The sequence below is a fragment of the Ovis canadensis genome, chromosome 10 (assembly GCF_042477335.2).
Source record: "Ovis canadensis isolate MfBH-ARS-UI-01 breed Bighorn chromosome 10, ARS-UI_OviCan_v2, whole genome shotgun sequence".
NCBI classification, from domain to species: Eukaryota; Metazoa; Chordata; class Mammalia; order Artiodactyla; family Bovidae; genus Ovis; species Ovis canadensis.
The window spans coordinates 31,786,384-31,814,083 of record NC_091254.1 but is presented as its reverse complement, the minus strand read 5'-3'; the positions used below and the strand labels follow the sequence as shown (position 1 = coordinate 31,814,083).

The 27,700-nt window shown below is 38.9% G+C and overlaps 1 long non-coding RNA gene across 2 annotated transcripts in view; it reads left to right on the top strand.

Annotated features, from left to right (window-relative positions):
- LOC138446480 (uncharacterized) overlaps nt 1–27,700 on the top strand; it is a 301,137-nt gene that overhangs the window by 56,722 nt on the left and 216,715 nt on the right. The window contains exon 1 of one of the 2 annotated variants that reach the window (XR_011259353.1): nt 16,144–16,370. The exons of the other annotated variant lie outside the window; for it this stretch is intronic. This is a non-coding gene — a long non-coding RNA (uncharacterized lncRNA). Of the gene's footprint in view, nt 1–16,143; nt 16,371–27,700 lie in introns of those variants that run through there. 2 annotated transcript variants of the gene reach the window in all.

Sequence of the window (27,700 nt, the reverse complement as noted above, 5' to 3'; positions counted from 1 at the left end):
ACCCTATGGACCATAGCCCGCCAGGCTCCTCTGTCTGTGGGATTCTCCAGGCAAGAATACTGGAGCAGGTGGCCATGCCCTCCTCCAGGGGATCCTCCCGACCCAGGAATTAAACCCGCATCTCTTATGTCTCCCGCATTGGCAGGCAGGTTACCCCTAGCACCACCTGGGAAGCCCTTTAAGAGAATAGATTTAGCTAATGGCATTCTGGCTCACTTTTTCCCTAAGTCTTTACTGAATTTGTTACAATATTGTTTCTATGTTATGTTTTGTTTTTTTTTGTTTTGTTTTTTTTTTTTTTTGGCTGCTGAGGCATCTGGGATTTTAGCTCCTCAACCAGGGATTGAACCCACACCCCCTGCATTGGAAGGCAAAGTCTTAACCACTGGACCACTGGGGAAGTCCCCTGGCTCACTTTTGTATCTTCTCTTTTTTTCTGGAACACAGTGCCTGGAGGATAAGGGTCCAGCATAGCTTTTGGATGTTTCCTTCCTCATTTCCTAGGACAGGTCCCTGCAGTTCTGGCTCCTTTGTCTCTTAGCAGCTAAAGTTATAATAACTTTTAAAACTCTGATTTGATGGCAGGATGGTGGCAGTAGTGGTGTTCTGAAATGTGCATTTTAGACTCTACAGGAATATTTTTTTCTTTAACTAAGCAAATAGTTAATAGTAGCCGTTTGGTGGCTACTCCCAACTGATGGACAATGAAACATTCAAAATAACATAAGCTATGTTCTCTTTGTACATGAAATATTGTGGATGACATAGGAAAAAATTAAGTGCAGCACGTTGCTTTTTATAAGAATGCTGCTTGAGTGTTGGAACGATTCAATTTCGATGAATGCCTTTGAAATGATGTAGCACAATCAATGCCTCAGAAATTTCACTCCTTCAAAGCCCTCACATCTTAGCAGGAGAGAGACGGGTTCCCGGATACATGTTTCATCTTTTGATGGTCTGGGTGAGCCATTAGTTTGTACACATCTGTTTTTTTCTTTTGTTGAGGAAGGGCACTACTTCCTACGAAGCTCAAGCAAAGAAATGATCATTTGCACCAATAGTGGAAGAAAAGCTAGCTGCTTTGAATTGACTGGGGAGCTGTATGTCAGATATCAATGTATGATGTTCTTAATATGTATTGTATTTCTTTTTTTGGGGCATCTTTACACTTGTCTTGCTTGATTGTCTTCAGTGTGAAGAGCTGGGTTAATCAGTGTATGAAATGCTGTCATCTTTGGTCCTTTAGAATTTTGTCTAATGTTACTATTTTTCTCTTTAACGTCTGGTCTTAATTACAATTACCCTCCTCACTCTGTCCCCTGACCCACACCCTCCTAGTAGCAGCTACTCCTATAAATTTATTATGTCCTTGTTCCATGTATTTCATAAATATTTCTGGTAAATTTTTATCCTTAAGGAATGTATGGTGTTTTTCAGCGAGGTCATAAGGGTGATGATTGAGAGTTTGGACATTGAATGGGTGCGTGTATTTTTTTGAATTGGTGTTTTTGTTTTCTTTGGATAAATATCCAGAAGTGGAATTGCTGGATCATTTGTAGTTTGATTTTTAATTTTTTGAGGGAACTTCATACTGTTTCCATAGTTGTTGTTTAGTTGCTCAGTCATGTCTGAACCTTTGCGATCTCATGGACTACAGCCCACCTCCTCTGTCCGTGGAATTCTCCATGCAAGAATACTGGAGTGGGTTGCCATTTCCTAGTCCAAGATATCTTCCCAACCCAGGGATCAAATCCACACTCCTGCAAGTCTCCTGCACTGCAGATAGATTCTTTACAGCTGAGCCACTGAGGAAGCTTGCTTCCATAGAGGCTACACCAATTTTCATGCCTACCAATAGTGTGCAAAGATTCCCTTTTCTCCACGTCCTTGCCAACACCAGCTACTTCTTGTCTTTTCAATAACAGCCATTCTGACAGTTGTGAGGTGATATCTCACTGTGGTTTTGATTTATATTTGCCTATCACTGCAGATGGTGATTGCAGCCATGAAATTAAAAGACGCTTACTCCTTGGAAGGAAAGTTATGACCAACCTAGATAGCATATTCAAAAGCAGAGACATTACTTTGCCAACAAAGGTCTATCTAGTCAAGGCTATGGTTTTTCCAGTAGTCATGTATGGATGTGAGAGTTGGACTGTGAAGAAAGCTGAGCACCGAAGAATTGATGCTTTTGAACTGTGGTGTTGGAGAAGACTCTTGAGAGTCCCTTGGACTGCAAGGAGATCCAACCAGTCCATTCTGAAGGAGATCAGCCCTGGGTGTTTTTTGGAAGGAATGATGCTAAAGCTGAAACTCCAGTACTTTGGCCACCTCATGCAAAGAGTTGACTCTTTGGAAAAGCCCCTGATGCTGGGAGGGATTTGGGGCAGGAGGAGAAGGAGACAACAGAGGATGAGATGGCTGGATGGCATCACTGACTCGGTGGACGTGAGTTTGAGTGAACTCTGGGAGTTGGTGATGGACAGGGAGGCCTGGCGTGCTGCAATTCATGGGGTCGCAAAGAGTCAGACACTACTGAGCAACTGAACTGAACTGAATGATTAACGATCTCGAACTCAGGTCTCCTGCATTGCAGGCGGATGCTTCATGTTGTGTCTTTTCTGGAAAAAAAAATCTATTCAGATCTTCTGCACATTTTTAAATTGGATTGTTTGTGTTTGTTTGTTTTTCATTTGGTTCAGAGTTTTTTTGTTTTTTGTTTTCGCTTTTGAGTTGTATGAGTCTATATATTCTGGATATTGCCCCTTTATCAGGTAAATGACTCACAATTATTTTCTTCTATTTAGTATGCTGACTTTGCCTTTTCATTTTGTTGATGGTTTCCTTTGCTGAGCAGAAGATTTTTAGTTTGACGTCTTCCTACTTATTTTTGCTTTTGTTGGTTTTGCTTTTGGTGTCAGGTTAAAAAATTTATTACCTGACCTATGTCAAGGAGTTTACTGTTTATGTTTTCTCTTGGGAGTTTTATAATTTCTGGTCTTATGTTTAAACCTTTAATGTATTTTGAGCTAGTTTTTGTGTATGGTATAAGATAGTAGTCAGCTTTCATTGTTGGGCATGTGACTGTCTAGTTTTCCCAACACCGTATCAAAGAGACTGTCCTTACCCCATTTATCATGTTGACCCATCATAAATTAATCGACCCTATATGTGTGGGTTTATTTCTGAGCTTTCTATTCTGTTCCATGATCTATTGCCTGTTATGATACCAATATCATAGTTTTAATTACTGTAACTTTGCAATATATTTAGAAATCAAGGAACATGATGTCTCCAGCTTTGTTTTTCAAGATTGCTTTGGCTTTTCAGGGGTGGTTCCTTACAAACATTAGGATTATTTGCTGTATTTCTGTGAAAAATGCCTTTGGAACTTCGATAAAGACTGCATTGAATCTGTAGATTGCTTTGGATAAAATGAACATTTAAACATTATCAATTCTTCCTGTCCATGAGCATGAAATATCTTTCCATTTATTTGTGTCTTCTTCAATTTCTTTCATTAACGTCTTATAGTTTTCAATATACACTTTTTTCCCCTCCTTGGTTAAATTTATTCCTATGTATTTTGTTATTTTTGATGTAGTTATAAATGGGATTGTTTTCTTAATTTCTCTTGTAGTTCTTTATTAGTATATAGAAAGGCAACAGATTTTTGTGTACCAATTTTATTTCTTGCAACTTTACTGAATTTGTTTATTCAAAACATTTTTCTGATGGAGAGGTTTTATAATATAACAATGTTATCCACAAATAGTGACAGTTTTACTTCTTGCTTTTCAATTGGGGTGCTATTTATTGGTTTTTCTTGACTAATTGCTCTGGCTTGGACTTCCAATACTATGTTGTAGTAAAGTGGTGAGAATGGGCATCCTTGTCCTTTTTCTGTTTTAGAGGAAAAGCTTTGAGCTTTTCACCATAGACTGTGATGTTAGCTGTAGGCTTGACAGATATGACCTTTATTATTTTGAGGTACATTCTCTTTATACTCACTGAGAATTTTTAATCATGAATACGTATTGAATTTTGCCAAATGTTTTTTCTGCATCTATTGAGATGGTTATATGATTGTCACCCTTCCTGTGGTATATCATGCTGATTTTGCAGACATTGCCTCATTCCTGCATCCCTGGTATAAATCCCACTTAATCATGGCATATGGTTCTTTTAATGTTTTGTTGAATTCACTTTGCTAATATTTTGTTGAGTATTTTTGCATCTATATATTTGTCAGGAGTGTGGGCCTGAAAGTGAAAGTTTAGTTGCTCAGTCGTGTCTGACTCTTTGCGGCCCCACGGACTGTAGCCTACCAGGCTCCTCCATCCATGGGATTTTCCAGGCAAGAGTACTGGAGTGGGGTGCCATTTCCTTCTCCAGAGGATCTTTCTGACCCAGGGATCGAAGCCGGGTCTCCCGCATTATAGGCAGATGTTTTACCATCTGAGCTACCAGGCAAGTCTTTATTTTCTTTATTTGTGGTTAACTTTGACTGGTTTTGGTATCAGGGTAATGCTGGCATCATATAATGAGTGAGGAAGGATTCTCTCCTCTTATTTTTAGAAAAGTTTGAGAGCAATTCATTTTAATTCTTCTTTAAATATTTGATAGAAATCACAAATGAAACTCTCTGGCCTTGGATTTTTGTTTGTTGAGAGGTTTAGGGTTCCTGATTCCACATCCTTACTAGTGATTGTTCTCTTCAGATTTTCTGTTTCACCATTATTCCGTCTTGGTGTGCTGCATGTTCTAGGAATATGTTCATTTTCTTTCCAGGCCAATTTGATGGCATAAAATTGTTCATAGCTGTGGACTGATTTATGTGTTATCACTTGTAATGTCCCCTCTTTCACTCTGATTTCATTTTCATTCCTCTTTTTTTTTTTCCTTCGGTGAGTCTAGCTGAAGGTGTGTTGATTTTGTTTCTTTTCAAAGGATCAGCTTTTAGTTTCATTGATCTTCTCTATTGTTGTCTTTCAGTTTCTGTCATTTATTTCTTCTCTGTTATTTCCTTCTTTCTAACTAACTTTGTGCTTCATTTATTTTTCGAGTAGTTGCTTGAGAAATAAATTTAGGTTAAGACTTTTCATATTTCTTGAGATAGACATTTATCTCTAACTGTCCCTTATAGACCTGCTTTTGCTGCATCCTACAAATTTTAGTATGTTATATTTCCATTTTTGTTTGACTCCAGGATTTTTTTCTCTTATTTCTTCTGTGACCTATTGGTTGTTATTTAGCATTTTGTTTAATCCCATGTATTTGTGAATCTTTTCGTTTTGTGTATTTAACTTCTAGTTTCATATTATGATCAGAAAAAATTACTTGGTATGGTTTCATTCTTCTTAAATTTGTCAAAACTTGTTTTGTGACCTTTTTTGTAATCTAACATATGATATATCCTAGGTAAATATCTACGGGCACTTGAGACCCATTGTATTCCTGTGTTGGGTGGAAAGTTCTGTGTGTGTCTGTTAGGTTTATTTGATTCTACAGGTTTATTTGATTCTATTCACATCTCCTTTTCCTTATCTTTCAATATCCTGTCAATTATTGAAAGTGGGGTATTGACATCTATTATTATTGTATTCCTCTCTATTTCTTCCTTCAGTACTGTCAGTTTGCTTTTATATATCTAAGTGTTCTAAATATACAATTTAGATGTTGGGTACATATGTTTATAATTGGTATATCCTTCTGATGGATTGACCCTTTTATCATATATAATATCCTTCTTTGTCTCCTGTGATTTTTTGTTACTTAAAGACAAAGTATAGCCTTCCCCATTCTCTTGGTTACCAGTTGCATGGAATATCTTTTTTCATCCTGTCATTTTCAGCCTATGTCCTTAAATCTAAAATGAGCTCATTGTAGATAGGATATAGTCAGATCTTGTTTTTTACTATTCTCTTTCCACCTTCCACCAAATTTTAGTTCCTAAAACACACTACATTCTTCAATAAACCTCTGTACATGCTGTTTTGTGTGTGTGAAATGCTGCTCATTCTATAAATGTCAATTTGAATAGTGCTATTTCAGAAAGTTTTCCTTGATCACTTTTTCTAAAATGAGTCCTCTGTAGCATAATCTCCACTTAGTATGTCTTTTCCTCTATATCACTTACAAAATTGTAATTATATTGGTATCTTTTTTGTTTACTTAGTATCTATCTCCCCAGGTGGGTTGCAAACTGCAAGGCGTGTGCTTTTTGCTCACCATGTTGGTCTATCTAAAAGTGCCTATCACATAACTGGGATATAGTAAACATATGTGGGCTGAATGGCAAGAGTTACCTGCTGGGGGAGTATTTCTCTGTATTTGGCTGAATAAACTATGACTTGGGCATGTTGGTATTTTTTGCATTGTTGGTGTTTTATGGTCAATATTTTATCTTTTGCAGCAGATAAAATAGGAAATAAAATGAGCAAAGAACAATGTTTTCAGTGTCCGTATTTGTTATGTGTGTGTTTTTGACTTTTGTGGAAGAGGAAAGAAGGAAATTAGTAAATACGGTGCTTATGTGGTAATAAAGTCAATTCCACATTTTTACTGCCTTCTGCAGCATGGAGTAATTTGCTCATTCCCTGAAAACCTACTATGCATGAGGCTCTGAACTAGATACTGTAGAAAATTTAGACCTGTAGTCAATAGCTAAGATCCTGCACTTAGACATACAACCGTGGGTGTGTGGAGAGAAAATGATATAAATCGTTATTTTACAAAGCAGAGTATTTAAGTACAGAGCTCAGAGCTTGGCTGATGAACAGGAAGAAAACCAGTTAAAATTTGAGGACACGGATGACAGTGTCACAGTGAAGCATGGGCAGGACTTTGAGAAGCAATGTTAGGTCTTCTCTGCCTTCCAAAATATATGCGTGATGCTGTACAATGGTTCAAGCTCTAAGGTCAAAATGACTATAATAGGATTGTCTTTTTATGGATGTTGGTATTGCAAATAAAAATGTATGCTCTATATAAACGACACACAAGTTAAATTCTGAGATACTTAATTTAAGAGTGAAAAAAAGCTTCAGGCTGGTTAACTGAGTTTGTTTTGTGGTTCATCTGAAAGAAATGAAAGCTCATCTGAATCATGACTTCTTCTCAGTGGGCCTTTCTGAATTTGAGAAAAATGTGTTCTCAACACCCTCCATGAATTTTTAAGCAAATGCAGTTATGAATTTTTTTTAAAGCCTAGGAATCAAGTAATTCATCTACCAAAATATTTTTGTATATTTAAACATAAACCTTTTTGTTGCAATGGTGAATGGAATTGTTTCCTTAATTTCTTTTTCTACTTTCTCATTATTCGTGTATAGGAATGCAAGGGATTTCTGTGTGTTGATTTTATATCCTGCAACTTTACTATATTCATTGATGAGCTCTAGTAATTTTCTGGTGGAGTCTTTAGGGTTTTCCATGTAGAGGATCATGTCATCTGCAAACAGTGAGAGTTTTACTTTTTCTTTTCCAATTTGGATTCCTTTTATTTCTTTTTCTGCTCTGATTGCTGTGGCCAAAACTTCCAGAACTATGTTGAATAGTAGCGGTGAAAGTGGACACCCTTGTCTTGTTCCTGACTTTAGGGGAAATGCTTTCAATTTTTCACCATTGAGGATAATGTTTGCTGTGGGTTTGTCATAGATAGCTTTTATTATGTTGAGGTATGTTCCTTCTATTCCTGCTTTCTGGAGAGTTTTTATCATAAATGGATGTTGAATTTTGTCAAAGGCCTTCTCTGCATCTATTGAGATAATCATATGGTTTTTATTTTTCAATTTGTTAATGTGGTGAATTACATTGATTGATTTGCGGATATTGAAGAATCCTTGCATCCCTGGGATAAAGCCCACTTGGTCATGGTGTATGATCTTTTTAATGTGTTGTTGGATTCTGATTGCTAGAATTTTGTTGAGGATTTTTGCATCTATGTTCATCAGAGATATTGGCCTGTAGTTTTCTTTTTTTATGTTCATCGCAGCACTGTTTATAATAGCCAGGACATGGAAACAACCTAGATGTCCATCAGCAGATGAATGGATAAGAAAGCTGTGGTACATATACACAATGGAGTATTACTCAGCCGTTAAAAAGAATTCATTTGAATCAGTTCTGATGAGATGGATGAAACTGGAGCCGATTATACAGAGTGAAGTAAGCCAGAAAGAAAAACACCAATACAGTATACTAACACATATATATGGAATTTAGGAAGATGGCAATGACGACCCTGTATGCAAGACAGGGAAAGAGACACAGATGTGTATAACGGACTTTTGGACTCAGAGGGAGAGGGAGAGGGTGGGATGATTTGGGAGAATGCCATTCTAACATGTATACTATCATGTGAATTGAATCGCCAGTCTATGTCTGACGCAGGATGCAGCATGCTTGGGGCTGGTGCATGGGGATGACCCAGAAAGATGTTATGGGGAGGGAGGTGGGAGGGGGGTTCATGTTTGGGAATGCATGTAAGAATTAAAGATTTTAAAATGTAAAAAATAAAAAACTAAAAAAAAAAAACCTTTCTAATGGAAAGAGACAATAAATAAACAAGGATATAAATAGAAAAAAAAATAAACATAAACCTACTTCTACTTAGGACTCAATTGAGTTTGAACATAATTCTTATTTTCCTTTATAATCTTCCTTAGATTACACTATATACCACACAGTTAATTGCTTCTGAGCATTTTAATAGGAGAGGGAATTTCACTCCTCTCTCTCAAGGCAATTTGCTACTGTAAATAGCCAGGCTGTGTTCTTATGCACGTTAGTCACACAATGGTTTGTAAATGTTACAGCCTTTCTTTAAAGGTGAAATGATGAAGGCAAAGTGACCACTGGAGGATTTAATAATTCATGGGGATCTAGCTTTCTCCTGCGTAATCTCCTTTTCCTTAGGAAGCGTTTAGTAATATGCCCTTTACCGTGTCAAATTAAACTGGATGATATAAAAAATGAAGTTTCACGTGAAATTTTCTATCCTCATCTAGGGCAATAAGGGTCTACAGTATAGCAGAATGGCTCACTAAAGGGTTACCGGTCTTATTTGACTGGACTAAGCTAAGCTGCATGTATGCTGGCACAAGAGAGCCTTCAAATTTTACAGTAGTTAAGTCAGGAAAGCTAAATTGTAATACATCAAAACTGCAGTAGAAAAATAAAGGTCAATCAGATATTTGATTTAAAAATCAAAAGAGATAAGTTAGGCTCTATAATACAAAATCAATGAAGGTTGCATGGTTGAATTTTTTCCCATTTAAAAAAATTGTAAGTATAGTTGACATGCAATATTGTTAGTTTCAAGTGTACAACATAGTGATTTGACATTTCTATACATTTCAAATTGACCATCACAGTGTATCATCTGTCACCATACAGTCAGTTCAGTCTCTCAGTCATGTCTGACTCTTTGCGACCCCATGAATCGCAGCACGCCAGGCCTCCCTGTCCATCACCAATGCCCAGAGTTCACTCAGACTCATGTCCATCGAGTCGGTGATGCTATCCAGCCATCTCATCCTCTGTCATCCCCTTCTCCTCCTGCCCTCAATCCCTCCCAGCATCAGAGTCTTTTCCAATGAGTCAACTCTTCACATGAGGTGGCCAAAGTATTGGAGTTTCAGCTTTAGCATCAGTCCTTCCAAAGAGCATCCTGGACTGATCTCCTTTAGAATGGACTGGTTGGATCTCCTTGCAGTCCAAGAGACTCTCAACACCACAGTTCAAAAGCATCAATTCTTTGGCGCTCAGCTTTCTTTACAGTCCAACTTTCACATCCAAAGTTATTACAATATTATTGACTATATTTCCTATGCTATCTAACTTATTTCACTTAGCATAATACTGTTTAGGTCTATACTGTAATGTTGTCACAAATGGCAAGACTTTATTCTTTTTAATGGATATATGTATATATATTCAGTATATATGCTTGCCACATCATCTTTATTCGTCTATTGATGGACCACTTAGGTTGCTTCGATATCTTGGCTATTGCAACTAATGCTATATGAACGTAAAAATGGAAACATCTTTTCTAATTAGTGTTTTCATGTTCTTTGGATATATACCCAGAAGTGGAACTGCTGGATCGTGTAGTAATTCTTTTATTTTTAATGTTCTAGAAAAACTGATTCTGTTTTCCATAGTGACTGCACCAATGTACATTTCCATTAACCATCCATTAACCTTTCTCCACATTCTTGTTAGAACTTGATATATCTTTCTTTTCAGAAACAGCCATTCTGAATGAGATGCTATGTTATTGTGGTTTTGATTTGCATTTCCCTGATGATTAGAGATGCTGGGCATTTTTTCATGTCTTTTGGCCATCTTTATGTCTTAGAATTATCTGTTTTATTTTTGTGAAAAATACCGTTCACATTTTGATAAGGATTGCATTGAAACTGTAGATTGCTTTGGGTAGTATGAGGGTTTTAGCCATAATAATTCTTCCTCTTCATGAACTTAGCTTATCTTTCCATTTGTGTTGTCTTCAGCTTCTTTCATCAGTGTCTTACAGTTTTTAGAGTACAATTCTTTTATCTCCTTGGTTAAATATATTCCTGGGTATTTTATTCTTTTTGATGAATGGAATTATTTTCTTAATTTCTCTTTCTGGTACTTTGTTATTAGTTTGTTATTGAAAGATTTCTGTCTATCAATTTTATACTCTAACTTTACTGAATTTATAGTTCTAACAGTTTTTTGGTGGAGTCCTTAGGATTTTTTGTATGTAGTATTACGTCATTTGCATATATTGGCAGTTTTACTTCTCTTCCAGTGTGGATGCCTCCTTTTCTTCTTGAATTGCTGCGGCTAGAACTTCTAATACTGTGTTGAATAAAAGTGGCAATAATGGACACCCTTGTCTTGTTCCTGATCTTAGAGGAAAAGCTTTAAGCTCGTCATCATTATTTAGCTGTGAGTTTGTCATAGATGGCCTTTATTATGTTGTACGGCATACATTTTTAAAATCTTAAAGTTATAGTCATTTTTCAAGCATGTGTCATCCTATATATTTCAAGCAAACTCATCTATGTTTACTTTCGTGTCTAAGGCATTTTCACATTTAAAAATACATGCTGATTGAAATGAAGGTTGATCCTATCTGTTTAGCCCTGCAAGGATCTGGTGCCCAGTCTATAGAAAGTTCTTTTAAAAAAATTATTGGAGTATAGTTGATTTACAATGTTGTATTTGTTTCTGCTATACAGCAAAATGAATCAGCTATACATATGCATATATTCACTCTTGTTTAGATTCTATTCCCATGTAAACTCAGTACTGAGCAGAGTTCTCTGTACTATACAGTGGTTTATTAGTTATCGATTATATATATATTTAGAAAGTTCTCATAAGACACTTAGGTCTTCTCAGTCTACTTTCAGGGCTAAAACAGATTCAGGAAGTAGACTTAACATCTAGCTTTTGACCAGCTTTTTGCTTTAAATAAGTTCATTTATAGTCATACAAAATTCTGGGAATAGAGCCACTGGATTCAGACTCTGGCTTCTCAGTGAGATGTTTAATGGATTCTGCTCCAGTCTCTCTCAAGAGTTTTGCAGTAAGGGTCAAGACAGTTGCCCTAAGAGATAGAGATTAAACTCAATTCCACTGACACAAAATGTGAGGGAGTTTTTAAGAGTTGGAGTGAGTCACTAGGAAAGTTCTAGAGGTCATGAAGGGGCTGGTTTCTCAGTGTGATGAGGCCATCTGTACCTGCTATTTGTGGATCACCAAAGTTAGATTCCCTGCCTTTCCACAGATGCTGATAGGAGTCTTTGTTTCCTTCATTGTTACATTTCAAAGGGATGAGTCCCAGTCCTTGAGGAAGATGATCCTGGATTATAAAACTAATAAGAGTCGGGGCTTCCCGGATAGCTCAATGGTAAAATTTTCACCTGCCAATGCAGGAGATGCAGGTTCTATCCCTGGGCTGGGAAGATCCCCTGGAGAAGGAAATTACAATTCACTCCAGTATTCTTGCCTGGAAAATTCCATGGACAGAGGAGCCTTGCAGGCTGCAGTCCATGGGGTTGCAAAGTAAATGGTATAGGAACAAGGAAATCGGGGACCTATAGTTAGAAAGAATATGTCTCAAAGTTTACACAAATTTAAAAATGTTAATTTCCACTTGGTTATTTCCCATGGAAGAGATTTAAGGTGACCACCAATTAACCAACTTTCTCTCATTTTCTTAAAAATGAAGCTTCATATGCAGTAACTAAAGCAGACTGCAGGATTTTCCAAGTCAGGGTAATTTCCAAAGACTCCACATTTGTGTAGAGACAAAGGATTGAGCCATGAGCCTAGAAGGCGAGAGGAAAGATGGGGTGCAGCTGGCACTTCTGAATAAAAGAGGTTATGTTGGAACTGAAATTGTAGGCATGGAAACGGTACCTCTTCTCTGTGTTTTCTCCTCTTCCTCATAACTTACAGTGACTTGCTGCCCTTTATATCTTACCCCCCACCCCCGCCCCAAAGTTACCCTGGTTTCACATGTGTGTGAACATTGGAGTAAAGCAGTGGCACAGTAATGACCAGGAACAGCCCTGTGCCTAACGCCCAGATAATTCAGATTCATGGCAGTCACCTTTCTGGAGCACAGACGCCTTTCCAGTCTAGTAGTGGCTTTAAATTCTGTGCATCAAAAAGCTAACTCCTTGAAACTTCAGGCTGTAGTAGTTCAGCTTATTAGAAGAGATGTTTTTGGACTGCAATTTGGAGTATCATGGTCCTAAAAAATATTTAGAGAGAAATACACTCCACAGACGCTGTGTGGGATATTGCAGAAGACGAGTGCATATATACCCTGCTATATTTCAAATGGAACCAACAAGAATGTACTGTAGAGCACAGGGAACTCTGTGCAATGTTATGTGGCAATCTGGGTGGGAGGGGAGTTTGGAGAGAATGGATACATGTATATGTATGGCTGAGGCCCTTTCCTGTTCACCTGAAACTATCACAGTATTGTTTGTTAATTGGCTATACCCCAATACAAAATTAAAAGTTTAAGTTAAGGCAGGTGTACTGTGGGCGCTGCTGAACAGTGGCCAACGGGTTCAGCCAGACATACCTGCTTAGGAGACCAGCCAAGCATCGTATATTGACTGCAGCCACTTGCACACGTGGGCAAGCTGAACTTCAGTTTGCTCAATACTTGCAGGGAAGACATTTCTGATGATGTCCTATGACTATATGTGAAGCAGGAGACCAAGGGTTGGAAACTATATTTTCAAGAGAGTAAGGATGAAGAAGAGTTTCACTTACCTGGGGTGGGGTGTCTGAGACAGGAACTAACTGCCAGAGGGGATGGGAATATAGATTTTTGATCTGGTATGTTACAGAAGACAGAGTTTCCATTTTAGAATGGGGTTATGAGGATGGCCATCCCTCTTATGTGCCAAGTTGTAAACTCCCTCCCCTCAAGATTCTGATGCCAAAACACTCGCCAAGGAAGTCCATCAGTACTGCTGCTTGGCTGTAGTTGGGAAGGAGGGCTAAGCCCCATCTCCAACCTGGAAGCAAAGCCCTGCTCCTCTTCCCTCTGAAGGAGGCTGTGTACACCCCTGGATCAGACCCCCTTACTCCCCTGCCTGCTCTAGTCTTCATCCCTAGTCTTGTACTGTTGTGGAGAGGTTTCAAAATGTTGGATTTCTTAAGGTTATAAGTAGGGCAGTGAAAGGAAAACCAGCAAGGATCACTTCATCCCCTTAATTCTCATCTGGGAAGGAAGCAAGTTGGAAGGGAAGGAGGGGAAACCAGAGGCTGAGGGTTTGCACCAGACATCAGCAGGTGCTTCCTCAGCTTGAACGCTGCATTCAGTGGCTCCATCATTTTCCATGCTTACTTCCTGGTGGTTCTTCCTTAGTTCAAGGTTCCAATGCTTTTGTCTTCATTTTTGTTCACTCTCTCATGTTCAATGATGTTCAGTTGCTAAGTCATGTGTGACGTTTTATCATTTTATGACCCCATGAACTGCAGCACATCAGGCTTCCATATCCTTCTCTATATCCCAGAGTCTGCTTAGATTCATGTCTATTGAGTCAGTCATGCAATTGTGTCCAACTCTTTGTGACCCTATAGATTGTAGCCTGCCAGGCTCCTCTGTCCATGGGAGTCTCCAGGCAAGAATACTGGGATGGGTTTCCATGCCCTTCTCCAGGGGATCTTCCTGACCCAGGGGCCAGACCCACGTCTCTTACGTCTCCTGCATTGGCAGATGGGTTCTTTGCCACTAGCGCTACCTGGGTAGCCCCTTACCTTGCTGGTTAGGCCTCTGGTCTTATGTGATGGGCCTCTCTTGGAGCTGTATACTCACCCCGAGACTCTGAAGCTGTATACACACCCCAAGAGATCATGGGCTGTGACTGATGCAGTCTTTCCAGTGTGTTGTTTCCATTTGCAGTTTAGAATGTCCTGGACGCATTATGCATGAATATAAGTTTTCTAAGAAATGGTTTCAGTAGGTCTCAGGGAGAGGGAATTCATGATATTGTTCTAGCCTTTACGCACTTTGACTTACATGTGAAAGTTCTCCTTGTGCACACACAGTTTCTTTCTACTCTTTCCGATTTGTCCCCATACCTTCCATGGGCCCAGAGGACAGGGCCAAATATACAGCATTTATTGGATCAGCACGTGGGGTGGTTTGAGGTTTGGACCCACAAGACCTCTGATCCTGGCTTCTACTTTGATTCCTAGTCCTACTGATTTCAGCATCTTCCTTAGAGATAGTCTCAAAGATTAGGCAGTAGAAATTGTAAGCATTTAATAAATCCTTTTACTCTTGAATTTGCTACTGTCATCCTTCTTTCTCTGCACCTCCATTTCTGTTGCCGATTCCCTAGAAAAGTTGTGGACATTTCTGTCTGGGCTGTAGTACTAGTCCTCTAACTTGTCTCTCTGGCTTGGGCATCATCTCTCTCCTACGTTTCTTATACCCTTCGTTAGATCATAAAATACAGATCAGATAATTCTGTTTGCTTGCATAGAGATCCCTAATTATCTCAGAATGAAATTCAAACTCCTTATTGTATCCTTCTACTCGCTTGAATATTTCACTCCAGCTTTGCTCTACGGCCTCGTCTCCCATAATCTCCCGTCTGTGCAGCATGCTGGCCACACAGTTGATGCTTCTCAGGAAGCACTGTGTGTTTCCACACACTGTGCCCATGCTGTTCTCTCTACCCGGAATATTTTCCTCCACTTCTTTTCTGGGGTCAACTACTCTAATCTTTGATTGCTCAGCTTGATCACCCCCTTCTTTGTGAAGACATCTGTAGTCCCCAGGAAAGAGCAGTTAGTTGGCATCTCCTCTCTGCACCCCAGAACTCCAGCATTCTCATAAGGAGCCACACCACTCTGTCCTGATGGACAGTGAGGTCCTTCATGGCAGTGATGATCTTGTGTTCATCCTTGTAACCTGGATTAGTTTCCAGTCTGCCTTGATAAAATGCTACCGCCTGAGGATCTTAAACAACAGAAATTTATTTTCTCACAGTTTTGGAGGCTAGAAATCCAAGATCAAGCTGGGTTCTTTTGGAGTCCTCTTTCCTTGGCTGGTAGATGGCCACTTGGTACCACCTGTGTTTCACCTCTTTCCTCTGTTTGCACACACATCTGTGTCCTGCTCTCCTCTTTTTATAAGGACATTGGTCATATTGGATAAGGCACTCCCTCATGTTTGGGAGAATGGCATTGAAACATGTATACTATCATGTAAGAAACGAATCGCCAGTCTATGTTCGATGCAGGATGCAGGATGCTTGCGGCTGGTGCTCGGGGATGATCCGGAGGGATGATGTGGGGTGGAAGGTGGGAGGGGGGTTCATGTTTGGGAGCTCATGTCTACCCAGGGAGGATTCATGTCAATGTATGCCAGAACCAATACAGTATTGTAAAGTAAAATAAAGTTAAAAAAAAAAAAAGAAAGAAAAGGCACTCCCTCATGACCTCATTTAGCCATAATCACCTCTTTAAAAAACCCGACCTCCAAAGCAGTCATACTCTGAGGTACTAGGGATTTCTACATATGGACTTTGTGTGGGACACAATTCAGCCCATATATGACTCCAAACTATTCCCCTAGCTGCGTAGTTATGGGCGCCCAGCCAAGAGTTGCCAACTAATAAATGTTTGGTAAAGGACCAACTGAAGAAGCAGAGGGACACTTGGTTTCCAACTCTGTTTCCTTGTGGAAGGAGACTGAATGGCAAACTTTTCAGAGTGAGAGATCTGCCTGACCCACCCAGCCACCTCTGCAGAAGAGAGCCGCCTCCTGCGTGGCACTCGATGTCTGCCTTGACCTGGCCATCTATCATTCTCACGCCTTCTCTGCTCAGGTGTGTGATGATTCAGTCAACTGAGAAATGGACTGGAATCTCGTGGGTGGGGAGGGAGATGGTGCTGGCCACTTGCCATGTGACCTTACCTAATCACCCCCTCTCTTACTAGACTTCCTTCTGGGCTGGGGAGATATGATGTAAATGATATGTCTCATCCACTGCTTTTATTACTGAAAATGTTTTCAATTTTGCTAGTTACGTTAGAGGTTGAAAATACATTGATATAACACTGAAGTTATTAATACACATTTTCTTTTTTTTATATACGTTTTCAAAGATTTTTTTTATAACCTCAGGAATTCAAACTTAGAGCAATTGTTTTTTTAAACTGCAAAGTAGAACAAGAATTTTCCTTTGTGCAAAAGGTAGATTCATGTGTGCTGTTAGCTCATACGGTATAGCAATCATTCCATTTTCAAAGAGAAAGATTTCTATCAATATTCTATATTGATAAACTAGGGGTTACTTCAGAAGGAAATAGTTAAGGGTAAGAATAACATGAAGGATGTTTCCATTATATATGCTATTCCTATTTACTCTCAATGAATGGATGTTGACCAGGGATTTCTCAGGTATGATGGATTTCCAAGTTGTAGTTCTTTCATTTATGTATTATGCAAAGCTTGATGCAGTCAGTAAACAATATAGATTCATAAAGCCACACTTTTCTTACCCACACTGAAAATACCATCCTTTTATCCTCTGCCTACCAGTAAACACCTCAAGGGATGTTCTCAACAAGGAATTTTGCTCAACAAAACCACTTCTTGACAAAGGAAATTTATAGAAACATACTGATCACAAATAAATTATTTGGATCATAAAAAGAAAGACAAATGCATGGGAACTACATTTCAGTTTCCCATTAAGCCACACGAAAGGTGTATTAGGCTAATGTATCTAATATAGGCGAGTTGTTTAACAGAGGAACTGCTTGGAGGATGTTGAAATAGATCATGCTGATAATGCCAGAGAAAAAGAGATTTCTTTTTAATTATTCTACATCTGTTTAGAGAGAGGCAATTTCCAACTATGGAATTGGATTTTAAGTACTATTTCATTACTATAAATGAAATGTTACATGCAGTTACACGGAAAAGGCTGCAGTGCAAAAGCAGGCAGCAGCTCACAGGTTATGGCACTTTAGCATATGGAGGATGCTCTTCTTATGGTGTGATGTAGCCAGATCTAACAGAACTCTTTCCTCCTGGAGCTGCATGAGAGGCTGATTATATTTAGAGCATCTTCAGTTCCCACAATCATCTGGTGGGAAAGAAAGCACTGTTTAAACTTCATCTCTTCTGCTGGACAGTATCATGACTGGGAGTAACTAGAGGAAGAGAAAAGAGTAAATCCACCCAGGATCCAGATCTAGAATGCTCATCAGAGCACAAAGAGACAAATTCCCACCTGGGATCTTTTCCAGAATAGACACTGTTACTTCAATCCATGTGGGCAACTTTAGGTAAAGGATGAGCAGGTATACATCCTTAGTATAAATTTCAGACCACTTTGGGATCAACCTTGATTCAAGGAGGTCACTTTGAACCCCTCCTTTTCTCAGTTTCAGCTGCTAACAAGTTCAGAGTTTTTCTTACAGCTGCTGGATGAGAAGCAGGTGATCCTACAATTGTTCAAGGAAGGGTTCTAGATTTAGTGAATGGTGCAGCAGACGGGGGCATTAGAGATTGCTTACGATGAGAAAGGCCGGGTTATGTTGCTTGAGACGAAGCACACTGTGAGCAAGCTCTGTTGTGCCCTCATCGACTTCCTTGCTCCTTTCTCTGCATCCCCTTCCTTCTTTGTGTGCTGAAATGGGCTTTCTGTTCTAGCTGTAGGGTGTGTAAGCACTTGGTCATTGCTTGTGGTAATTTCTTTCCTGCGTCTTGCTCACTGAGGACCATCTGCCGCATCATCCTCCATATCTTTTATTGCTTTAAGGCCTGAGCTCCAGTGTTGCCAGCTGCCACCAGATGGTTTCTTAACACATTTCCTATCCTGAAAGGAAAATCAAAATGGGGTTGATATTGCTACAACAGTGCTCTTCAATGGAGCTGTGCGACTGATGCACTTCTCAGCTCAGATGAAATCTGACCTTTTGGCCATGAATTGTCATAGCACAGGCATCCAGAACATCTTCACAATGTTCTAGAAACCCAAGAACCTGATGGGACCCTTACCTTCAATGCATCATGATAGCCTATCCCGTAATATGGACAGATATTTATTTTCTTGTATCAGAGTACACCCTCATGACATTCGCCTTTATAAGTCCCTCAAGAGTACATCATGAGAAACGCTGGGCTGGAGGAAGCACAAGCTGGAATCAAGATTGCTGGGAGAAATCTCAATAACCTCAGATATGCAGATGATACCACCCTTATGGCAGAAAGTGAAGAGGAACTGAAGAGCTTCTTAATGAAAGTGAAAGAGGAGAGTAAAAAGTTGACTTAAAGCTCAACATTCAGAAAACGAAGATCATGGCATCTGGTCCCATCACTTCATAGCAAATAGATGGGGAAACAGTGTCAGACTTTATTTTTCTGGGCTCCAAAATCTCTGCAGACAGTGATTGCAGCCATGAAATTTAAAGACGCTTACTCCTTGGAAGGAAAGTTATGACCAACCTAGACAGCATATTAAAAAGCAGAGACATTACTTTGCCAACAAAGGTCCATCTAGTCAAGGCTATGGTTTTTCCAGTAGTCATGTATGGATGTGAGAGTTAGACTATTAAGAAAGCTGAGTGCCGAAGAATTGGTACTTTTAAACTGTGGTGTTGGAGAAGACTCTTGAGAGTCCCTTGGACTGCAAGGAGATCCAACCAGTCCATCCTGAAGGTGATCATTCCTGGGTGTTCATTGGAAGGACTGATGTTGAAGTTGACACTCCAATACTTTGGCCACCTGATGTGAAGAATTGACTCATTGGAAAAGACCCTGATGCTGGGAAAGATTGAGGGCAGGAGGAGAAGGGGGACGACAGAGGATGAGATGGTTGGATGGCATCACCAACTCGATGGACATGAATTTGAGCAGACTCAGGGAGTTGGTGATGGACAGGGAGGCCTGGTGTGCTGTGGTTCACGGGGTTGCAAAGTGTCGGACATGACTGAGCGACTGAACTGAACTTTCTTCTCTGGGATACTCTTTTGAGTTTACCTGAATCTGTCTCCCAAATTGCCAAGTATTATAACCCCAGATAAGCTCTTTTCTTCTAATTTTTCTGGTTGACACTATTCAAGTCTGTGTAGCCTCAGTAGATACAGTGTATATTCAATGCAATAGCCTCGTTTTAAGTGGTTTCCTATTGTTACTCCATTGTTTTAGATACCTGTTTCAGTTTCCCTCTCATGGTCTGGGTCCATAATTTCTTCTTTCTAAAAATATATGTTTATTTGGCTGTACCGGGTCTTAGTTGGCACATGTGATCTAGTTCCCTGACCAGGGATCCACCCAGGTTCCCTGCAGTGGGACACACAGAGTCTTAGCCACTGGACCATTGGGGAAGTCCCATGATTTCTTCTTTTATAAACCTATCTGTGTTTAATTGTCTCCTGGACTTTGCCTGAAGATTTTTGACAAAATGTGAGACAAATTTATTATAGTCATTGAAACTGTGCTTCAGCCAGGGGGAGAACGCAAAGGCATATTAAAAAGTGGGGCTACAGTCTGCCCAGGGCTGATTCTAACTGAATCAGTGATTAGTGTTTAGAGAAGGATGTAACTGAGTAGATTAGACTCCTTCACATCAATCAGTCAGCCTGTGTTAATTGAAGTCAATGAAATAGAACACTTTGAAACCCAACTTACTATAAAAAAATAAGATATTAACAAAATAATAAGAATAATCAAGCTTACTACTTAGAGACTAAAAGATGTTAACATACTGAATGTTTTTAATATAATTTAAAGTTTTGCAATTTAAATTTCTTCAGGTTGTGAAACAATTTGCTATGTTCCTAGATCCAAGGAATGCTTTTTGTGTATAATCTTAAACATCTTTTTCATAAGCATTTATAATGGTCATTTTCTCTTTCCCAGAAAGTGTGAATCATTAGAAATTTATTCCTCTTAGATACAGGATCAGACATGTGGTAAATTGGGAATTCTTTGGGGTTGTTTCCTTTTTTAAGAATTAATGGTGAGCTGAGCAAGGCAATGAAATAAAATTCACAAATGTTATTACCAGGAAGTGTTTCTCAAAAGCCTGTGTATGAAGCACTTAGAAAATTAAATATCTATATGCAATATAACCTTTTAAAAGTGCTTTTGGACTAAGGAAATCTTTTAAATTCCAATTGTATGCAAAGAACTTTTACAAGTAGCACCTCATCTAACATCAATGCAAGTTAAATTTTATTATGTTCCAACTTTTTATTTTAGATAAGTCTTTTCATTAGAGATGTTTTTGGTTAATATTTTCTACCAGTGTATGGTTTGTCTTTTCAGTCTCTTGATAGTGTCTTTTGCAGAGCAGAAAGAGTCTTTAATTTTAGTAAAGTCACATTTAACTTTTTTCCCCCATGGATTGATCATGCTTTCAATGTTGAATTATCAAAAGTTAGGGAGTTTGGGATGGACAGGTACACACTGCTATGTCTAAACTGGATAACCAACAAGGACCTACTGTATAGCACATGGATCTCTGCTCAATAAAAGGTGGCAGCCTGGATGGGAGGGGAGTTTGGGAGAGAATGGATCTGTATATATGTATGGCTGAGTCCCTTCGCTGTTCATCTGAAACCATTACAACATTATTAATTGGCTATGGTGGTGGTTTAGTTTCTAAGTCATGTCTGACTCTTGTGACCCCATGGATTGCAGCCCGCCAGGCTTCTCTGTCCATGGGATTTTCCAGGCAAGAATATTGGAGTGGGTTGCCATTTCCTTCTCCAGGAAATCTTCCTGACCCAGGAATTGGGTCTCCTGCACTGCAGGCAGATTCTTCACTGACTGAGCTATGAGGGAAACTCCAAAACAAAATAAAAAAGTTAAAAAAAAATAGTTTTCTATATATAGGTCTTTAGTTTCTTTAGGTAGATATATTCCTAAGTATTTTATTCTTTTCGTTGCAATGGTGAATGGAATTGTTTCCTTAATTTCTTTTTCTACTTTCTCATTATTCGTGTATAGGAATGCAAGGGATTTCTGTGTGTTGATTTTATATCCTGCAACTTTACTATATTCATTGATGAGCTCTAGTAATTTTCTGGTGGAGTCTTTAGGGTTTTCCTTGTAGAGGATCATGTCATCTGCAAACAGTGAGAGTTTTACTTCTTCTTTTCCAATTTGGATTCCTTTTATTTCTTTTTCTGCTCTGATTGCTGTGGCCAAAACTTCCAGAACTATGTTGAATAGTAGCGGTGAAAGTGGACACCCTTGTCTTGTTCCTGACTTTAGGGGAAATGCTTTCAATTTTTGACCATTGAGGATAATGTTTGCTGTGGGTTTGTCATAGATAGCTTTTATTATGTTGAGGTATGTTCCTTCTATTCCTGCTTTCTGGAGAGTTTTTATCATAAATGGATGTTGAATTTTGTCAAAGGCCTTCTCTGCACCTATTGAGATAATCATATGGTTTTTATTTTTCAATTTGTTAATGTGGTGAATTACATTGATTGATTTGTGGATATTGAAGAATCCTTGCAACCCTGGGATAAAGCCCACTTGGTCATGGTGTATGATCTTTTTAATGTGTTGTTGGATTCTGATTGCTAGAATTTTGTTGAGGATTTTTGCATCTATGTTCATCAGTGATATTGGCCTGTAGTTTTCTTTTTTTGTGACATCTTTGTCAGGTTTTGGTATTAGGGTGATGGTGGCCTCATAGAATGAGTTTGGAAGTTTACCTTCCTCTGCAATTTTCTGGAATAGTTTGAGGAGGATAGGATAACGGACTTTTGGACTCAGAGGGAGAGGGAGAGGGATAGGGTGGGATGATTTGGGAGAATGGCATTCTAACATGTATACTATCATGTAAGAATTGAATCGCCAGTCTAAGGATAGGATAACGGACTTTTGGACTCAGAGGGAGAGGGAGAGGGATAGGGTGGGATGATTTGGGAGAATGGCATTCTAACATGTATACTATCATGTAAGAATTGAATCGCCAGTCTATGTCTGACGCAGGATACAGCATGCTTGGGGCGGGTGCATGGGGATGACCCAGAGAGATGTTATGGGGAGGGAGGTGGGAGGGGGGTTCATGTTTGGGAACGCATGTAAGAATTAAAGATTTTAAAATTAAAAAAAAAAAAAGTTAAAAAAAATGGCAAGGTCATGTAGATTTTTCTTCTATGTTTTCTTCTGGAAATTTTGGAGTTTTGCATTTTACACTTAGGTATGTGATCTAGTTTCAGTTAAACTTCTATAATGTGTAAGGAACGTGTCTAAGTTTATTTTTCTGCCTGTGGATGTCCAGTTGTTCCGGCATCATTGCTTGAAAAGACAACGACTGTCCTTCCTCCACTGGATTGCTTTTGCTCCCTTGTCAGAGACCAGTTGGCTGCGTTTGTATGGATCTAGTTTTGAACTCTCCATTCTGATCCATTGGTCTATATGTCTGGGCTTCTGCTGGCATGCCCAGTTTTAACAGATGGAGAAATAATTTCAGGGAAATTAAAGGATCATCTCAAAGTCACATGGTCAGGAATTTGAACTCGCATACTTTGAAGTCATATCTGATACTTGCCTCCCTAAACTACCTCTCTTCCAATGCAGAATAAAAGCCAAGTATGACTTTTACTCGTGATACGGTAACCGTTATGTTTCCCTTGCACACTCCTCTTTGGGCCTGTGACCTGTTGCACATTGGCCACACACAGGCAGACTCGATGGAAAGAGTGACTGCTGGATAGATATGTGGACACAGTAAATCCCATCTACCTGTATAATCTGAACCTTGGCACAGACTAATCTGAATTTGTTTGCTTTACTGAAATATGCACAGGTGTGAATTAAAACCCAAGTTCCTTCACAAGCTAAGATGGAAGGTTTCTATAACTCTGTACTCTCTGGATAATGACTTGAGATGTTAATGAGGCAGCTGTAATGGGCTTGATTATTGCTCCTGCTCCCACTTTCCATAAAGAAGTTTATAGAAATGAGAGAGGATGAAGTCAGTTGTACTAGGAGAAATGGTTACAGAGCCCTAGATTTGCTACTGCAGACTTTTTTTTAGAAATAGAAAGGTTTAGTTTGAAACAAATTTTTTTAAGGATGCATAATAATAAAAAATCACTGCAGATGGTGACTGCAGTCATGAAATTAAAAGATACTTACTCCTTGGAAGAAAAGTTATGACAAACCTAGATAGCATATTGAAAAGCAGAGACATTACTTTGCCAACAAAGGTCCATCTAGTCAAGGCTATGGTTTTTCCTGTGGTCATGTATGGATGTGAGAGTTGGACTGTGAAGAAGGCTGAGCACCGAAGAATTGATGCTTTTGAACTGTGGTGTTGGAGAAGACTCTTGAGAGTCCCTTGGACTGCAAGGAGATCAGTCCTGGGTATTCTTTGGAAGGAATGATGCTAAAGCTGAAACTCCAGTACTTTGGCCACCTCATGCAAAGAGTTGACTCATTGGAAAAGACTCTGATGCTGGGAGGGGTTGTGGGCAGGAGGAGAAGGGGATGACAGTGGATGAGATGGCTGGATAGCATCACCGACTCGATGGACATGAGTTTGAGTGAACTCCGGGAGATGGTGATGGACAGGGAGGCCTGGCATGCTGCGATTCGTGGGGTTTTAAAGAGTTGGACACAACTGAGTGACTGAACAGAACTGAATAATAATTCTGGAAATAAAAGCAAAAATAAACAAATGGGATCTAATTAAAATTAAAAGCTTCTGCACAACAAAGGAAAATATAAGCAAGGTGAAAAGACAGCCTTCAGAATGGGAGAAAATAATAGCAAATGAAGCAACTGACAAACAACTAATCTCAAAAATATACAAGCAACTTATGCAGCTCAACTCCAGAAAAATAAATGACCCAATCAAAAAATGGGCCAAAGAACTAAATAGACATTTCTCCAAAGAAGACATAGGGATGGCTAACAAACACATGAAAAGATGCTCAACATCACTCATTATTAGAGAAATGCAAATCAAAACCACAATGAGGTACCACTTCACACCAGTCAGGATGGCTGCGATCCAAAAATCTGCAAGCAATAAATGCTGGAGAGGGTGTGGAGAAAAGGGAACCCTCCTACACTGTTGGTGGGAATGCAAACTAGTACAGCCACTATGGAGAACAGTGTGGAGATTCCTTAAAAAATTGCAAATAGAACTACCTTATGACCCAGCAATCCCACTTCTGGGCATACACACCGAGGAAACCAGAATTGAAAGAGACACATGTACCCCAATGTTCATTGCGGCACTGTTTATAATAGCCAGGACATGGAAACAACCTAGATGTCCATCAGCAGATGAATGGATAAGAAAGCTGTGGTACATATACACAATGGAGTATTACTCAGCCGTTAAAAAGAATTCATTTGAATCAGTTCTGATGAGATGGATGAAACTGGAGCCGATTATACAGAGTGAAGTAAGCCAGAAAGAAAAACACCAATACAGTATACTAACACATATATATGGAATTTAGGAAGATGGCAATGACGACCCTGTATGCAAGACAGGGAAAGAGACACAGATGTGTATAACGGACTTTTGGACTCAGAGGGAGAGGGAGAGGGTGGGATGATTTGGGAGAATGCCATTCTAACATGTATACTATCATGTGAATTGAATCGCCAGTCTATGTCTGACGCAGGATGCAGCATGCTTGGGGCTGGTGCATGGGGATGACCCAGAAAGATGTTATGGGGAGGGAGGTGGGAGGGGGGTTCATGTTTGGGAATGCATGTAAGAATTAAAGATTTTAAAATTTAAAAAAAAAAATGCAAAAAAAAAAAAAGAAGGATATATTTCTAGTTATAAAAATAAATGTCATGGAGATAATTACAATAAATTAGTCTGGAATTCTATGATTTATAGTAGTTCATACAAATGTCATCATTTTTTAAACTTAAGAAAGAGAGGCTTTCAATGGAAAGTCAGTATTTTCTTGCTTTCAGGATGGATGGCCACTTTAGTCTTTGTCCCACAGTGAAAATAATAATTTTCCAGCCAACAGTGAAAATAATTCAAGATTTAAGTTGCCTTCTACAGAATTTTGGAGAAGGTAATGGCACCCCATTCCAGTACTCTTGCCTGGAAAATCCTATGGACAGAGGAGCCTGGTAGGCTGCAGTCCATGGGGTTGTTAAGTCGGACACAACTGAGCAACTTCACTTTCACTTTTCACTTTGATGCTTTGGAGAAGGAAATGGCAACCCAGTCCAGTGTTCTTGCCTGGAGGATCCCATGGGTGGAGGGCTGCCGTCTATGGGGTCGCACAGTGTCGGACATGACTGAAGGGACTTAGCAGCAGTAGCAGCTATAGAATTTGAGTAAAATCTTGGGTAATTCTTGATAATGAATGAAGTCTAAAATGCTAATATTATCACCTAGGATAATTCCAGATCTTCCTCCTATCCATGTTTTTATAATGCCTTGTTGGGGTTATGGCACAAGAATGAATGATGATTTGATTAGGGTTTTTATAGTACTGTGGCATATGGTTTGTGGAATAGGGTATCACAAAGTTCCTAAAATGATTTTGGCAAAAGAATCTGTGAGTTTGGAGTATAAATCTAGGTTCTTTAAAAATATATAGTGTAAAGGGGTCAAGATGTTGTTCATAATTTATATAGGCAGTAATATTGCAATGGATGTTCTTTAAGATGTTTTTTAAGTAAAAGTAGTTAAGGTGAAGGCTCACTTATAGAAAGGAAATTGCCTGTCAAGTGCTGTATTACCAGTTTGTTTTTGCACAGATTGTAATCTTGGCAGTTCCTCGCATCTCTCAAAAGGCATAGATCTGCGTTTACACTATGGAAGTGTTTGGAATCCCAAACTTCCTCTAAGGCATCAAAATGCTTTGCAGATCTCAATTTTAAATATGGGCTAAACACTTGTATTCTCTCGGCTGATTTTTAACTTTGAAATATATGAAAATTACTTCTTTTCTACCAGAAATAATAGGTATAAATTAAATCAATTTTTAACTTTTACAGAAAAAAAGTTTTTTTGTTGATATTAGAAGGGCTCTTAACAGTTCTTAAGGCCAACCCTCCACTTTTTCAAATTAAGAATGGTCAGAGAATAAAAAGGCTGCCTGTGGTCCCAGAACACATCAGTGGAAGAGGGAGATCTCTGAACCTTTGCACAGGTTCATGTATCTTTAAAATGAGTTCTTTCTGCTACTATCCATCGCAGAAAACAGTACATACTTACAAGAAAGATTTCTCCAGTTTTCAAAGGACAGTTCCCCATTGAGCTTGTCCAGGGCTCGCATGGATGCTGATCATTAAAGCTGAGTGAGTGTGAGGGTTACTAGACTTAAGTCTTAAGATAGAGCCAAACCTATCAAAGGTTGTAATAAAGAACAACCAGGAGGGGGATCGGCTTCTGTAGAATTGTTGCTTCTTTTCTGGCAATGAACACACTGCTTTAAATGTGGACTAGAAAGGGTTTATATGCAAGAATATTGAATTTTTAAAGTTCCACAGTTTATCAAAAATGTGCTCCTAGATTAAAAGCATCGGCATGAACAGACCAGAAACTAGAGCATATTAGAATAAGTCAAGATGCAATAATATCAGTGGTTCTCATATTTTAAGGGCTTCTCTGGTAGTTCAGATGGTAAAGAATCTGCCTGCAGTGTAGGAGACCTGGGTTCAGTCCCTGGGTGAAGAAGATCCCCTGGAGAAGGGAACAACTACCCAAGCCAGCATTCTTGTTGGAGAATTCCATGGACAGTGGAACCTGGCGGGGCTGCAGACCATCATGTGGCAAAGAATCAGACATGATGGAGTGACTAACATTATTCACTTTCAAATTTTAAAATATATAAACACCACCTATGGCTTGTTCAAAATACATATTCCTGGGTAATACTCAGATGTTTTGATTCAGATGTGGATAGAGTCTAGTGTTTTATATATATATGAAAAAAAATTAGTGTTTCTGAAGCAGCTGGTTGGTAAGAGCTCAGGTTTTTTTTTTTTTTTAAACATGGAATGAGAACGTCAAGAGTAATTTTTGATACTTGTACACTTACTATTTCTACCTTTCTTTTCAAGCCTCATATCTTTTTTCCATTACAGATCTTTTAGTTGGATTTTTAAATCTAATTTTATTTTTATTTCTTTTAATTTAATTTTATTTTTAACTTTTGTATCTTTTGCTATTTTTTTAAATTTTATTTTTAA